We start from the raw sequence: 15,950 nt of genomic DNA, 5'->3' as shown, positions 1-15,950 counted from the left end.
TAATCTTAAGAATCATTTGATTTTACTTTGGATCCCAGTAATAAACTGGTCACCTTTACACATTAGCATAACTCAAATTTGTTTTCTTTATTTTAATTATTAAAACTTCTATTATACTTTTGAGCATCAAGCTACTAATGGTGAAAGTAAAATATATGTCATGAACACAACTAGTTGAACTAAGAAACATAACCACATACTAAATCAATGCCACACACTCATTAAACTTTTAAGTGCAAAATTGGACGATACCAATTCTACTTAATCTTGGAGAGATATGAAGCGTATTATTGAGTTAGATTGACTATCTTTGGTCACTTGTGAACATTAATATAATTTTATTCAATTAAAATACTTTTTAATAGTTATGCTTTGAGTCTTAGTGACCACCTTAGGTCACTTGTGAACATTAATATAACTTCATTTAAGCTAAGTGAATTTTTTAATCTTTATGCTTTGAGATTTGAGAAATTTAGATAGTGGATAAAAAGATGTAATGAATACAACTATTGAACTAAGCATCATTATTGTATATAATTTATTGTCACTCACTTGAGTAAAGAGGTAATTAGCCTTGGTGATTAAAACAAAAATAATATGATAACATGAAGGAATAAAATGGAGGTGTCATGTTAATCCTAGGGATTAAATGGAGGTATCCAAATAAAAAGTATCCTAATCATAATATAATGAAATTTTTGATAAAATAATGTATCAAATGATTTAAGATTGGTGTAACTTCAACAAGTTATGGAGTTATAGTGATGTAAATACAAATTTATAGTGAGAACCTACTCATTAGCACTTACAAGTTTGGAGAATGACAACTAGTGAAATTATTGGTTGGGAATTTTTGTTTGTGTAACTCAAGCAATTGGAAATTGGAACTTTATGATAAATGATTTGTAAATACAAGAAAGCTATGTGGTGTTATAATAGTTTGTGTTGCACTAATTTGATTTAGGGTGTGTTTAGATCTAGTTTGATTTAGGATATGTTTTGGTCATCCTTGCACTTATTTGGTCTTATAAATATATGAATTTTTTTTTATGAATACACGTGATAGTATCCATTGATTAATAAATATATTACATATCCACACAAAAATATTAGGGTACAAGAGGTCACCCCTCAAAGTCACATGGCCAGAAAGTAGAATTAGAGTCACACGGGCAGAACCTAGAAAGTAGTATAACAACTAAAAAATAACAATCATAAGGGTCAAGCCCCGAAATAAAATAACCATAAAAAACAAGTCACTTAGACAACAAGAGAAATCCAAGAGGACGATAGAGGGGGATCTTGGTCATTTGATTTACCTCATACATTAGTGAGGTTCAGGTAATGTTAGGAAGGGACCACCCCCCATCATAATTCATCTCTCCCTCTTCTTTATCTTTAGCCCTCTTTGGCAAAATGCCTAGATCTAATTGAGGGAGCCACTTAGAGGAGTTTGGCCAACCACCATCACCAATTGAAGGCCATGCACTACTACCACTAGTAGATGACCTTGTATCTCCTGTAGGTCACCTACAAGTAGATCCTCCTCACGAGGGATAATAGAGTATTTTTGAGAACCACCCCTCCCACAAAAGTGGCAATGAGGGGCCTGGGATCTTGGTGATTGTATATGCCAAACCAAGAAACTCCAATTACATCTGTGACCCTGAGGGGAACAACCACATGAAGTATAATTGTCCAAAGGAACCATGTACATAGTACATGGGGCATTACTTCAATGAGAAATCAACTCCTGAAGGTGATAACCCTCAAGGGATACCTTGTTTGCATGCACTTTAATTTGAAGCATCGCATTGTTATAAATAGTAGCTTTAGTAAAAAGCAAAACAAAAATACCAAGAGTTGTGAGTAAAGATAACGTTTCTATCTTTCCATAAAGAAAAGAGTATCTCCACCCTAAAAACATGCCAAATCTAGGTATACTTGAAGGGAATGTGAGGCTAATGCCCTAAAAGAACCATATGCCAAGAAAAAGGCTTTGGTCAAAAGGGGCAAAAAAAGTCATGAATCCAACTCCACAAGTGTTGAGCACAACGACTAAACTAGAAAAGGTGTTTGAAAGTCTCTAGTTGACTACAAAATAGACAATGTAGATTTGTGAATCTCATATGTATGAGATGAGAGCCCACAAGCAAGTCTTGGAAAAGAATACACCAAGCAAAATGGGTAAGCTTGAGCTCCATGATGATAGACTAGACGTTGTCAAAATGTTATTACCACACAAACAGAGGTGACTGAAAATGCCAAAGTAAATTGAGAGCAAGGGCCATAAGAAGGTGGGGAGAGAGCCAGTAGTAGCCTAGTTGTGGCTTGTAATTACAAAAAATAGTTTAGGGGTGCTAATTCTAATCCTTTCAACAAGGCTTGTAAAAGTGAATGCCCAATTTATATAGCATATTTAGAGGCAGAGTTGACACGACTATGTCAAATCTATGTCGATTTGGTCATATGAGATGGTACTAAACTCTTAAATCTTCCTAAGTGCGAAGATCCATAATGGCTCTAGATAACAAATCTTGGGGAGTGTGAGTGTCTTTCTTATGAAACCTCAAGGCATGAACCCATGCTAGATGAGCCAAAGGGAGGCCTTAATCATGAATGAGAGGATACCACCAAAGTTTATATGGTGATCAAAAGATTACCCATCTTAAAAGGCAGAATCAACCCACTAGAGCCAAGGATTGATGACTTCCTAGGCATGCCGAATAATTTTGGCAACAAAAGTGCCTTCAATCTGAATAGCCTAGGCATAACAAGAAGGGTTTAAAAACCAGTCCCCTTGTAGGTCAACCTATGAGCCAAATAACCAGAAGAAACTATTTGAGAAGAATCTTCTAGGCCTTGTTACCAAAGATAGCATGAGCAATCCATTTGGCACAAATGGCTAATCCTTGTCACTAAGTGGAAAGGAGGCCAAGCCCACTAGAATCCTATGGGAAATAATAAAACTCCCAATTAACCCTATGAAAACCTTTGTGACCTTCAAAAGAGGTCCACAAGAAATCACGAAGGAGCTTCTCTAGCCTCAAGTAAGAGGCATTGCAAGGGACCAACATGAAGAAAAATACACATGGGTGGCCACAAGGATTTTAGAAGAAACTTGGAATTTACTAGCCAAGGAAAGATGCTTAGTAATATATGAATTCTTTGATTTCTTCTATAATTCGATAATTATTTTAGTTGCATGTTAAATAATACATTCTCATATATGAAAAGATACATTACTTATTAATATGGTGTTGGCTATATTGTAGGATATGAAATTAAGTGACATGAAAAACCCTAATTTATACTATATCAAATATTGAGGTAAGTAAAAATTTCTATGGAACTTGTAAGGTTTAGATTGAAATCTTGGATATTATCATTTTACTAAGTTTCACACTTTGAAGCTCATTTCTCAAATACCAGTTGATAAGGAGGTAATGGGTTGGTGTGGTACCTAATTTGGTTGAAAAGGTCCTTGCTTGGTTAATGGATACTTTGTCCAATTTTCTTTTATGATGAGATCACAAGTGCTGAATAAGAGACAATGAAGTGGATCATGAGATATCAAACCAAATTTGTCTAAAACTCAATTACAACCACATTTCATGCTCTATCAAAGACGAATGAAATGATCAGTGAACAGATGACCTATAAATACAAGGCTTTATTCAAGTTTCAAGGAAACCTAGGGTTTATTAGAGTTTCAAATCAAGATAAAGTTGTTTATTGTTCGTAAGATTAAACGATTTATTTTTTAGGTCGAGTGCTCAATATGGATAGTGAATGGTGGAAAATCACATAGATGGCTTCATTTTTTAGAAGCATAGTCACATTTTTGTGCTCCAGAAGTTTGTGCCAAAAACACATTGGCTCAACCACAAATCCCAAGACTTGTGGAGAAGGATACATAGTGAAGCATGGCTTGGATTTTGTCCATCATCTATAGAAAGGAACTCCAAAAGAAACAAGTTTGGTCTACCTCTAGACCTTTTTCCCATTGTATTGAATCCAAAACACCCTAGAGTCATGTGTAATTGTATACAAACTTCCTTATACAATCTAAGCAATGGTCCATAATCTTGGAAGCATTGCCTGGATTTTCTCCATAGAAAGATACTCCAAAAGAAGCAAGATTGGTATAGCTCTAGGCCCTTTCCCATTCCATTGAAAATCAAAAAACCCTAAAGACATGTACGATTATTTACAAGCTTCCTAAAACAATCTAAAATGTTCGTAATCTCTATGCTAACTATAGTAGTAAACTATATTTGTAGATTCATCCCAAATTAAAATGGTTTATATCTAATAAGTAATTTGATTTAAAAAATAACTTATATCTAAAAATCAATTTGAAATTAACCTTAATTTGACACTTACGAATATAAACTCTAACAATTACAGTCAATAAATATGAATTAAATAGAAAACCATTGAGCCACCTAAGTCCCAAGAAAACAAGATTGTGAAGATTCTATAACAAATTTATTGCATCTAAATAGAGAAAAATAACATACCATGTAAACCCCAATTCTCTAATAAAAAACAAAAAAAATCAAAAAAATAGAGAAATACCCTAAATAGGCAAACGCCTGTGGTAGAAAACTCCAAGCATCGTATTTACGAAAGCATAAGTAATATCAAAGCTAGATCATAAACATGTTTTGTAATATCTTCATAACTAGATATTCATGTGGAAGCCATTTATTCAACTTCAATATACCTCTTGAACTATTACTTAATAAAAATATGTGATTGGAAAATTGTTCACAACTAAACTAGCTCTTGCATCAAAAGGAGGTGCAATGATTATGCCAATAGTATATTGGATGATACAAAATCAAAGAATGTAAAAACTACATATATTGGGGATAATTATTTATAATGTAAACGAAGTGAGTTTAAAAAATGGAAATCTAAATATGAATGAATGCAAATTAATTTAAAACTAGACTGCTTGAAATACCTTATACAAAAAAATATTAAATTCGCAACAATGCTACAAAGTGAGTTGCTTTTCTATTTCTTTTTATTTATATATCCCTCAAATTTTATTTGATTGAACCACTTATCTTGGAGTACATAACAATAGGTCTATTTCCTCTATCTTGGAGTACATAACAATTAGTCTTCCTCAATAAATTTACTTTTATTTTTTTGATCAATAACGGGTCGAAGCAATAACCTACATCCACAAGGCTCGACCAAGAGGGATTTGAACCTAAATCACAACATTACCGTTGCTTACAACTAACATTTGCACTACAGGATCAACCCCTATATTTATTTTAAATTTTATTCTTATTAATTTATTTATAAAATCCTTAAATTGTTATATAATTAAAAGAAAGAAATATGTCAACCCTTCAAACTAACCACTTTCATATATAAAAATAATGAAGAATTAGAATGGTCTCATTTCCCTCTACATAACCCTCTACATAAATTCTCAAAACGAGGGATAATCCCCTTTTTAAAACCTACAAGAGTGTATAAGTCATCAACCATCTTCATCAAAAATCAAAGAATTATGATAAGTTTCATATTCATCCTCAACAATAGTTCAAGGCCTTTTAGAAAAATGTTGTTTGGCATCTTTTTGAAATATATTAAGGGTATCCTTATTAGTCTCCATCAAGAAAAGAAATGGAGAAATCTTTCTCTTAAACTAATCTATAAAAATGTTTGATATATAAACTATCTTTTGAATTTCTATTAGATTTTTTGAGTTTTATCAATTTATTTAAATTATACATCTTCCAAAATTTACACTTATTGAACCTAATCCTAATTAAGTATATAATTAAAATGAACTTATTTAATAATGTTTGGATTTTTTTAGGTTAGATCATTCAACCTTAAAATAATATATGTACTTGTATGTGCATACTTCTATCTTATTTGAATATTAAAAGATGCTTCTCTACTGGCCATCTTGCTTCGGGTTGCTCTTCTCCACAACACAAAGGGGTTTCTACCTGGTGGAAGAATGCCATTGCTGACCACTTAACAATACATGCTACAGATTATGCGTCTTCTGGCTCCTCCCATGGGGATGATGTCGTGCCCCTCACGACTCCTGTTGCTCCTATTGATGTTTTTGTGGCCTCATCTTTGGAGGCCCCCACTTCTGCTTCCCTTGTCCTGCAACCCTCCCCTGCTGTTCAGCAGCCCCCTACGGCCCTCTTCCAGCCTTCTGATGCCTCCAGTGTTGTTGACCCTGTGGGGGCCCTTCCGACGGATCTTAGCATTTCCTGGTCTGTGGTTGCTCGTAAGCGCAAGGGGAAATCTTCTCCCCTGCCCCATACCCACCCTCGTGGGGGTTTGGGTGGCCCGTCCCCCCTTTGAGTGGGGTTTGTTTGCTGGTTGGTTAGGTTCCTGTGTTTGTTCCTTTCCGCCTTTGGGCTATGTTTCTCTTCCAACATCATCTCTCTAGATGTTGTTTTTTGTTAAGGGTTAGCGCCCTAGTTAACCCTGATTTTTTAATCAAAAACAATGTTAGTCCTTCACTCCTAGGCAATACACATCTCAAGAAGGATGTTTCCCATAATCTCAAGATTTTAGGAAAGTCTAAATTGATTTGTTCTTGAACAATTTGCCATATATTGTTCTTACTATTGAGACTCTAAAATAGGGCACCAACAAAATATGACATATAATTAATCTTAGAGAGGACAACTAACCTGTAGAAATTATGTTTGAACTGGAACAAGTATATAACTTTCATGTGTTACTGATATTCATGTTTAATATTTACCACTGTTAAGTGAAAAGTATGTTGGGGTTTACATTTCTTGTCAATTAGACTTAACAAATATAGGTCTTTTTGGTGGACAATACAATTAGACTTAACAAATATAGGTCTTTTTGGTGGACAATACTATTGCATCAAAATTTTGTTTTAACATTGTAGAGAGATTCAATGGAATTCATAAGGAGGTGTCTTCTTTATATACTTCTAACTCTTGATTTATAAAAGATTCTTCTAATAAGATTTGACCTTATAGTCATTACTATATAAGATGCTAACGTGTTGTCACATGATAGTGCATGAGTTGATATGAACATACCAGAGTCTTTTAGTCTAACAAATCAGCTAAAAATTAATAATAAAAATTATTAAATACTACAAAATTGTTAAGAAACCTTTGAGATTCTTCTAATAAGATTTGATCCTATAGTCATTGTAATATAAGAGGATGATAGTGCATGAGTTGATGTGTTTACTTTAAACCCACGAACAATGCCTTAATATGTCTAATGCCTTAATATGTCTATTTTACTTCCTTAGACTAAGTATTCAAAGCTCAAAGCTCAGAGGTAAGGGGAGAGGTTGAAATAGCTCTAAAAGAAACTCCAAAAGCAAAGGAACTTGAAAGATGCAACTTTGGAGATGGAGCAAGTCAAACAATTGGTACAATAAAACTAATGTTTAATGTTATCATTAAACTTAAATATGGCCAATTTGTATTATGATCTTTAAATTAAAAAAATTCTATGAACTTGCACCAAAAAAGTTCGCAGAAGCAAAAGATAGTTTTGAAGGCTCCTAATTTCAACGCTGAGGGCTAGGCCAAAATTATTAAACAAACTTTGGACTTTGGATGTGGATTTATGCAAAGACTCAGAAGTCAATGAGGAATGCTGGAATAATAAAATGTTATTGGTCCAGCTATATTTATTCTTTGCGATGTACAACTATATTTTCTAATACAGAGTTGATCTTTAGACAGTTGAAAATATCTTTTTTCAAAATGCCTCGCTATATTTCTCAAGTGCAGGTTTTGTTAATAACCAAAGAGTAAATTCCCAATTTTATCTACTCATACCATAAAATCCTTCGAAGCACTCATTTCAACCTTAATCAAGATTACGTCAACATTCACTCAAAAAACAATGCTAAAATAGGGCATTTTTTTCAAATTTCCCCTACAGTTAAAATCTACATGTTATATTCTCAAAAAAAGGTTTTGTCTATAGCCAAACAATAACTTTCGCATTTGGCCAAATCATATAATGAATTCAACTATCTTCAGAACATTCATCTCAACCAGTCAAGTAATAACCTTCCTTGCAGCAGGTCAACATTCACTAAAAAACAGGGCTAAAATGGGGCATTTTTCAAACTGCCATATTTGATTGGATGACGTCTTTTTATCTTTGGAGATTGATAATGTGTTGAAGAATGCAATGCTTCAGAAAAAGGGGTTGAGACTGAATGTTTATGTGCTGTCAACCTTGTGTGTGGTGTTGTGATATGGTTTCAAATGCCATGCTCTACAGGGTGCTGCCGAACAAGCAGTGTTGAAACAATGATCTGTGAACTTAAAGTTTGTAGAGTTAAAAAAGCCATGACAGAATGGAGAGAGATTGACGCCATTTACTATTTCTGAATTCATAAAATGATGCTTCTTGCTTACATTGAGTTTCTGAAACTCCTTGGTGGGACGTTGTTCTAATAATTAACGGTAATTATTCCCCTGTTTCGTTACAAAAATGCTTTGTCATCTTTGCAGTGCTTCACGAACTAGATATTCTGTCTTCTGCACTGTCAGATTACAGCCCTGGTTGCTGCTCATTTGACTGTTATATGCAGCCCCGGTTACTACTCAGTTTTTATTTATTGTCATCTGCTTTGCTCTGATCTTATACTGTTAATATAGCAACCTGGTTGCAATGTTTATTATTCATTATAATATGCTTTATATTCCATACAAACGAGATGTTTTGTTTCTATTTACGCGGAGAGGCGTAACCTACAATGGCATCATATAGGGGTCATCAAATTTATCGGTGTAAGAAAAAAGAAATGATCCATATTCCTGTCAGTTACAAACACATCACAATTATAAAGGGTTACAGAAATGCAACCAACTAGAAAATTAACGCATTGAAGTTCAAGAATCATTGATGTTTACATAACATTACCGTTTAAAACTCTTCACCGTTTATTCTACCCTCACCGTTTCCGCACAAACTCTTCAACTTCTCGTGTGATACAATGTTTTCCATGAAGACATATGCATTTTTTTAATTAGAAAAACAGAGTGAAGTGACCGTTAGATTTATTTCCTTATATTGCTCTTACTTTCCATAAAGTTTCCCTTAAATTTCATAGGTACTTATATGGAGGGCCTAAATTAAAATAAGGAACTTAATGCATGATAAATTTAAACGTTTAAGGAAATTTCCATATCTCCACGTATTCCACTTGAAGACTTAAATATAATTCATTTGCCTTATAACAGTTTTTAAAAGCATAACGTTTGATATAAATTTCTTTTAATTATATTTTGAGTTTTAAAGATAATTCCAACAGTGATATAAATTTCTTTTAATTATATTTTGAGTTTTAAAGATAATTCCAACAGTGATATAAATTTCTTTTAATTATATTTTGAGTTTTAAAGATAATTCCAACAGTTTTAAATGCATGACAATTAAAGCATCCAAGAGGAGAGGCATTTTTCTTTATAAGCGATTCCTCTTACATTTTTTTTGGTTCGTGAAGAGATCCTGAGCTGGTGAAAAGAATTGGTGCTGCCACAGCTTTGGAAGTTCTTGTTTTGCAGCAGCAAACCCCTGAAAACCACCGAAAGGGATTTCCCTTTGTAGCAGGACAGTAAGATTCTATCACATTTGATCGGTTTCATAGGTAAGCCCTGTAACGTTTAGTATTTATCTTTTGATCACTTTGTTGCAGTCAAAACAATTTTTGACTAGAATTTTTTTCTATTTTAGTGGTAATAACAATTTGTGACTGAAATTTGGTTGAATTTTTATTTTTTTTCAAAATTTTGTTAAAGATTTTTTTTAGATTTCAAAGTATTTTTAGTGTGATTCTCTATGCTGTAGCAGATTCAATATTTATTTAGAGATTTATTTTTATATGTATACACATGTTTCCTGCTCTAAAACCACCACCATATGATTCCTTCTAATTTTTACTGCTTGGACTTTGGATTCAGTAGTAAGTTCAAATATACATCTGTGAAATTCTAAATGTTGATAAAGAAGCATTGTGGGTTTTTTAAAAGTAGTATCAAGTGGGGATTCAACTTCGGGAGTGCTGCAAACTCTTATGCATTCAGATGCCACTACATCTGATGATGCAATTGACAATTGCTCTTCATTTATGTTAAACTCTGATTGTAGATGTTGATCTTCTGTATTTATACTAAGCTCAGACTCTGAATATTTATTTTTACTGTGATTCTCTATGCGTTAATTTTTTAAATGATGTAGCATAGCATTCTGCAAAATCTCAATAGCATATCTATGTCTACCATAAATGGCATAGGTCTTGGCATAGAGATAATAGCCGTTGTAGATTATCTCAATTACTTTTGCTCTCTTGGTCATATATAAAGCAGGATTTTCTCCATCTCGTACACAAGGAAAAATGATCCACATGTATTGGTTTTCGATAAGAAAATCAGACCAATGCACAAATAGAAAAAACATAACTTGGGTAGAAAATGATTCGTATAGATTTCTGAGAGCACAATGATTAAATTAGACATCTGAGAAGATAAAACCTATTGAGGCTAAAGAAATGGTGTTTGTAGTCATATGTAAATGTAATATGCTAATAATGTTTTTAATCATTTTTCTTTAATCAATTTATGAATAGAAAATATTTAAAGCTACAATACATTGAAATAGATATTAGCAATTATAATGAATTCAAGTTTATTTTAATCTACAATTAAAAATGCAACTTTCTATATTCTATGAGTTATTTCCTTCTAAAAACATAAACATGCATTTGAAGAACTGTTTTCATCTTGGAATGGTGTCTTACAAGAAAGTTTCTATGTTTATTGCGCCTTTTAATAATGGATATGGATAACAATTCTATATTATTTTAAGAATAGTATAGCTGAATTGATTGACACCATTGCTTTGATAAAATAAATAAATAAAGAATCTTAATTTTCAATTTAGAAAAATTAAAAAAAAATTCTATGTTTGATTTTATTTTAAACATATAATATAATGTTTCTAAATTCAAAAAAATCAAAGTTATATGCATACATGTAGATATATAATGTTTCTAAATTCAAAAAATCAAAATTACATGCATGCACAAATATTTTTAAAATAATATATATTTTTTTATTTCCAATTTAGTCAAATACAAAATTATTTATATATTTCTATTATAAATAAAATATAATGTTTCTAAATTTTAAAAAATCAAAATTTCATACACAAATATTTCAAAATAATTTAGTATTTTATATCACATTTTCTCTCTTTATAGATTATATAATTTTTCAGATCAATGTCATTTTTCTATTGATATTTTATTTATCTCTTAGTTAATTTTATACTATTTTATTATATTTTAATAAAGTTTGAAATTTATTTGTATTTGAACTCCAAAAACTAAAAAATTTTATCCTTTTTAACTTACATTTTATAATGACATTTTTTTATTCCACAAGACATTTAGCATATGGTTGTGTTAACATAGTGTTTATACAATATATATGTTCTATACATTATTAAATGAAATGGTACCCTCAAGCTAAACCAAAATGAACTTTAAAATGAACTATAAATTACAAAAATTTGAAATAGTAAACCTAATTGAATATGAATCCAAGTCAAACTAGCATACTAATGCTAAATCATAAGAAAGCCTAAAACAATTCATTACCATTTATAATCTAAAGGTCATCACTTTCATTAATTAAGCTAGAACCATGGTTTCTTTTGTAGGGTTAAATTAAAACCTCAATGATGTGCCACAAATCAAATTCCAAAAGAAATACTTTTATATTAGTAAAGTAAAAGCTAAATAGGGTTAGAGTTAATGATATGTTAAATATAATCTTGGATCAAAATAATAAGACCAAATCATTTAAACCCTAAGGCTTATTACTGGATCCAAATAAATTTAAAGCTAATTTATGATATGTTAAAAACTATAATTTTAATCTTATCATTGGACCAAAATAATAAGACCAAATCATGTAAATCATAATGATAATCCTACCCCTAACACTAAACCCTAACCCTAACAAAAAACCTAACCCTAGCCATAATATTAAATCCTAACCTTAACCATTTTCCTAACCATAAATCTAAACCCTAACCATTATCGTAACCCTACCTTTAATCCTACCCATGATGTAAACCCTCAACCTCCCAATAATACTCACTAAAATCCTTATGCTAACCCTAATCATAATCCACCCCTAATCCTAACCTTGATATAAACCCTAACCATAATTCTAACCCTAACCCTAATCCTAACCCTCACCATAATATTACACCATAGCCCTATCCATACCCCTATCCCCAACCCTAACTCGTACCATGATATAAATGCTAATCCTGCCAATAATTCTAACCATAACCCTAAACCATAAACATAATTGTTATAGTAACCCTAACCTCAATCTTGAACAAAACGTCATAATTTTTATTCTATCTCTAATTTCAATATTATCAATAACCCTAACCTTAAGCCTAAACTAATAATAACCTTAAATCTAACTACATCTAGATAACCAAAAACCTAATCTGGAACTCCATTAGCAAACCAAATAATATACATATATTGGTTTGCAATGTAATCCTAATTGAATTTTACTCCAAAGCCATAACCTGATTGAACTCTAATCATAATTTAACCCTAAACCTAATTTAATTGAATAATAACCCTAATTCTAACCTAAATTGAAATATAATACTAATCCTAACTACAATTAAACCCATATCATAATCAATACTTGACCTTGAGAATATCTAGGCAATCTATACCTAATTGAACCCTACCAATAACCTAATCTTACCATTATTGAAACCTAACTCTAAGCTTAATTATAAACATATAGTTAAGAATTCTACAACTTGAACCCTAATCTAACCATAATTAAACACTAGCGCTAATCCTAATTTAAACCCGACCTTAATGTAATTGAATCCTAGCCCAAATTGACCTCTATTCCTAACCCTAAATATAATAAAACCCTTTCCACAATCAAACCCTGAGTCTAATTAACTATAACCTTAACCCTTAACCCTAATCCTTCTAATTGAATGTTAACCTAAACTCAACTCTATTTGTAGATTTGAACCTTAATATGAGTGTAATTGAAGCCTATTCTAACCCTAACCCTATTATAAACCTAACACTAATCCTAACCCAAACCCGAACCCTAACTCTTATAGCTATCATCACTTACTATCTTTAATTGTAATCTTATCCCTAACTCTAACCCTATTGCTAATTATAATTCTAACCCTAACTCTAACCCTATTTTTTTATTATAATCATTGATTATAATCTTTAACCATAACCTTAATTGTAATCACTAAGAATAACCCCAATACTAACCCTAACCCTAACCCTAGAGCTAATCCTAATTATCATCTTAACCATAACCCTAACCCTAATTATAATTATAACCCTAACCCTAACCCTAATTTTAAACCTATCTCTTATTCTAACCCTAACCCTAACCCTAACCCTAATTCTAACTCTAACCCTAACCCTAATTATAATCCTAACCCTAACCCTAATTATAATTGTAATCCTAACCCTAACCCTAATTTTAATTATAATCACTAATTACAATCTTTAATACTAACCCTAATTATAATCACTAAGACTAGACCCAACCCTAATCCAAACCCTAATTATAATGATAACCATAACCCTAACCCTAATTATAATTATAATCCTAACCCTAACCCTAATTTTTATTACAACCTTTAACCCTAACCCCCATCCTAACCCTAACCTAACCATAACCCTAAACCCTAACCCTAACAAAAATACTTAGCCCTAACCCTAAAACCTAATTCGAACCCTAACCCTAAGCCTAAACCTATCCCTAATCCTAAGAGTAAATCCTATTCATAATCCTAATCCTAACTCTAAACCCTAACCCAAACCATAACCCTAACCGTATCCTTAATCTCAAACCCTAACCATAATCCCTACCCTAACCCTAAGCCTAAACCTATCTCTAACCATGATGTCAATAATTACCCTAACCCAAATCTAAACCCTAACCTTTACCCTCATCCTAGCTTGATGTAAACCCTAACCCTAGCCATAATCCTTACTATGACTCTAACCCTAAGCCTAACCATAATCTTAAACCTAACCTTAACACAACTATGATGTAAATGATAAACTTAAGAATAACCTTTATCATAATCCTAACCCTAACCCTTATCCTAACTCTAACCTAACTATAATCGTAAACCTTAACCCCTAACAATAATCTTTCCCTAAACTTAACCCTAACCCAAATTGAACTTTTATTCTAATCTATTTCTAACCTTAATCCATCCCAAACCTTAATCCTAATTGAACTTTAATACTAATTTAACCCTAACCTTAATGTAATTGAACCATAACCGTAATTATAACCCTCTTTGATGTAAACCCTAAACATATTAATTGTAATCCTGGCACTAAACCCTAACCATAAACTTAAGTTCCTTAACACTAAACCTTAACCCTAACCATAATCCTAATTGTAATCATAAACCCTAACCATTATCGTAATCGTAATCCTAAACCCTAACCCTAATTATAACCCTAACCATGTTATAAACCTTAACCCTGAACATAATACTAACCCTAACCCTGATCCAAAACATAACTATAAACCAAATCCTAATCCTAATGATACCCCAAGTTCTAATTCTAACCCTAACCCTAACTTTGATGTAAGCCCTAAACATAATTATAATCTTGACACTAAGCCATAAACCTGACCATAAATTTAACCCTAATATTAAACTACATAACCCTAACCCTAACCCTAACCGTAATCCTAAACCCTAACATTAACCATAATCCTAAACCAAAATAAAACCCTAACGTTGATGTTAACCCTAACCATGATATAAAACCTAACCATTATCATAACCCTCACGATAAACCCTAACCCAAACCATGCTGTAAACCTTAACCCTAATGCTAAACATAACCATAATACTCGCAATTAAATAAAGTTTTATATTAACATTAAATGAAGTTTACTATATCTTAGATTTTAGTATTTCATGTCTCTACGTAATAATATAATAATATTATAATATAATTTATTTTAATAAAAAGACTATATAAATATATATTTATTTATTTTATGTTTTCCATGTCGGGTTGTGAGACTGCCACTAGCATATATACCTTAAATTTTAATTTAATCTATATAAAATAAGCCCAAATATATCCTTCTCGAGACACCTATTTCAATTTAGGGTATAAATTGATTAAAAATAGGCACCTTGAGAAGGATAGTATTTTATATAGATTAAATTAAAATTTAAGGTATATATGCTAGTTCTATTATATTGCGGCTTTGGTTGCTGTTCATTATTTATTCATTGTAATCTGGTTTTTATCAATAAAACAAAAAGACATTTTGATTATTCTTATATACCTTCAATCCTGTAATTAACATTCTATTAACATTAGATGTTTTGATTATTCTCAAGTAAAATTATCCTGTAATATATAATAAAAATAATCTTCAAATCTGTTCATTATTTATTCATCATAATCAATGGTTTTTATCAATAAAACAAAAGACATTTTGAAACTTGTATAGATTCAATCCTATATTTAACATTCTAATAGGCATTAGATGTTTTGATTATTCTCTAGTAAAATTATACAATAAAAATAATCCTTCTGTACATCCAATACTAAAAAATGAAATCAATTGAATCAACTAAAAAATAGTATAAGTAAAATTATCCTGTAATATATAAAATAAAACAAAAGACATTTTGTTATTCTTTTATAGATTCAATCCTATATTTAACATTCTAATAGCATTAGATGTTTTAATTATTCTCTAGTAAAATTATATAATAAAAATTATCTTCAAATTAGTTTGCTGATCTCTTCTGTATACCCAATACTTAAAAAATGAAATCAATTGAATCAGCTGAAAAATAAGATCGCC

The sequence above is a fragment of the Cryptomeria japonica genome, chromosome 10 (genome assembly GCF_030272615.1).
Source record: "Cryptomeria japonica chromosome 10, Sugi_1.0, whole genome shotgun sequence".
NCBI classification, from domain to species: Eukaryota; Viridiplantae; Streptophyta; class Pinopsida; order Cupressales; family Cupressaceae; genus Cryptomeria; species Cryptomeria japonica.
Note: the sequence above shows the minus strand (reverse complement) of the source record.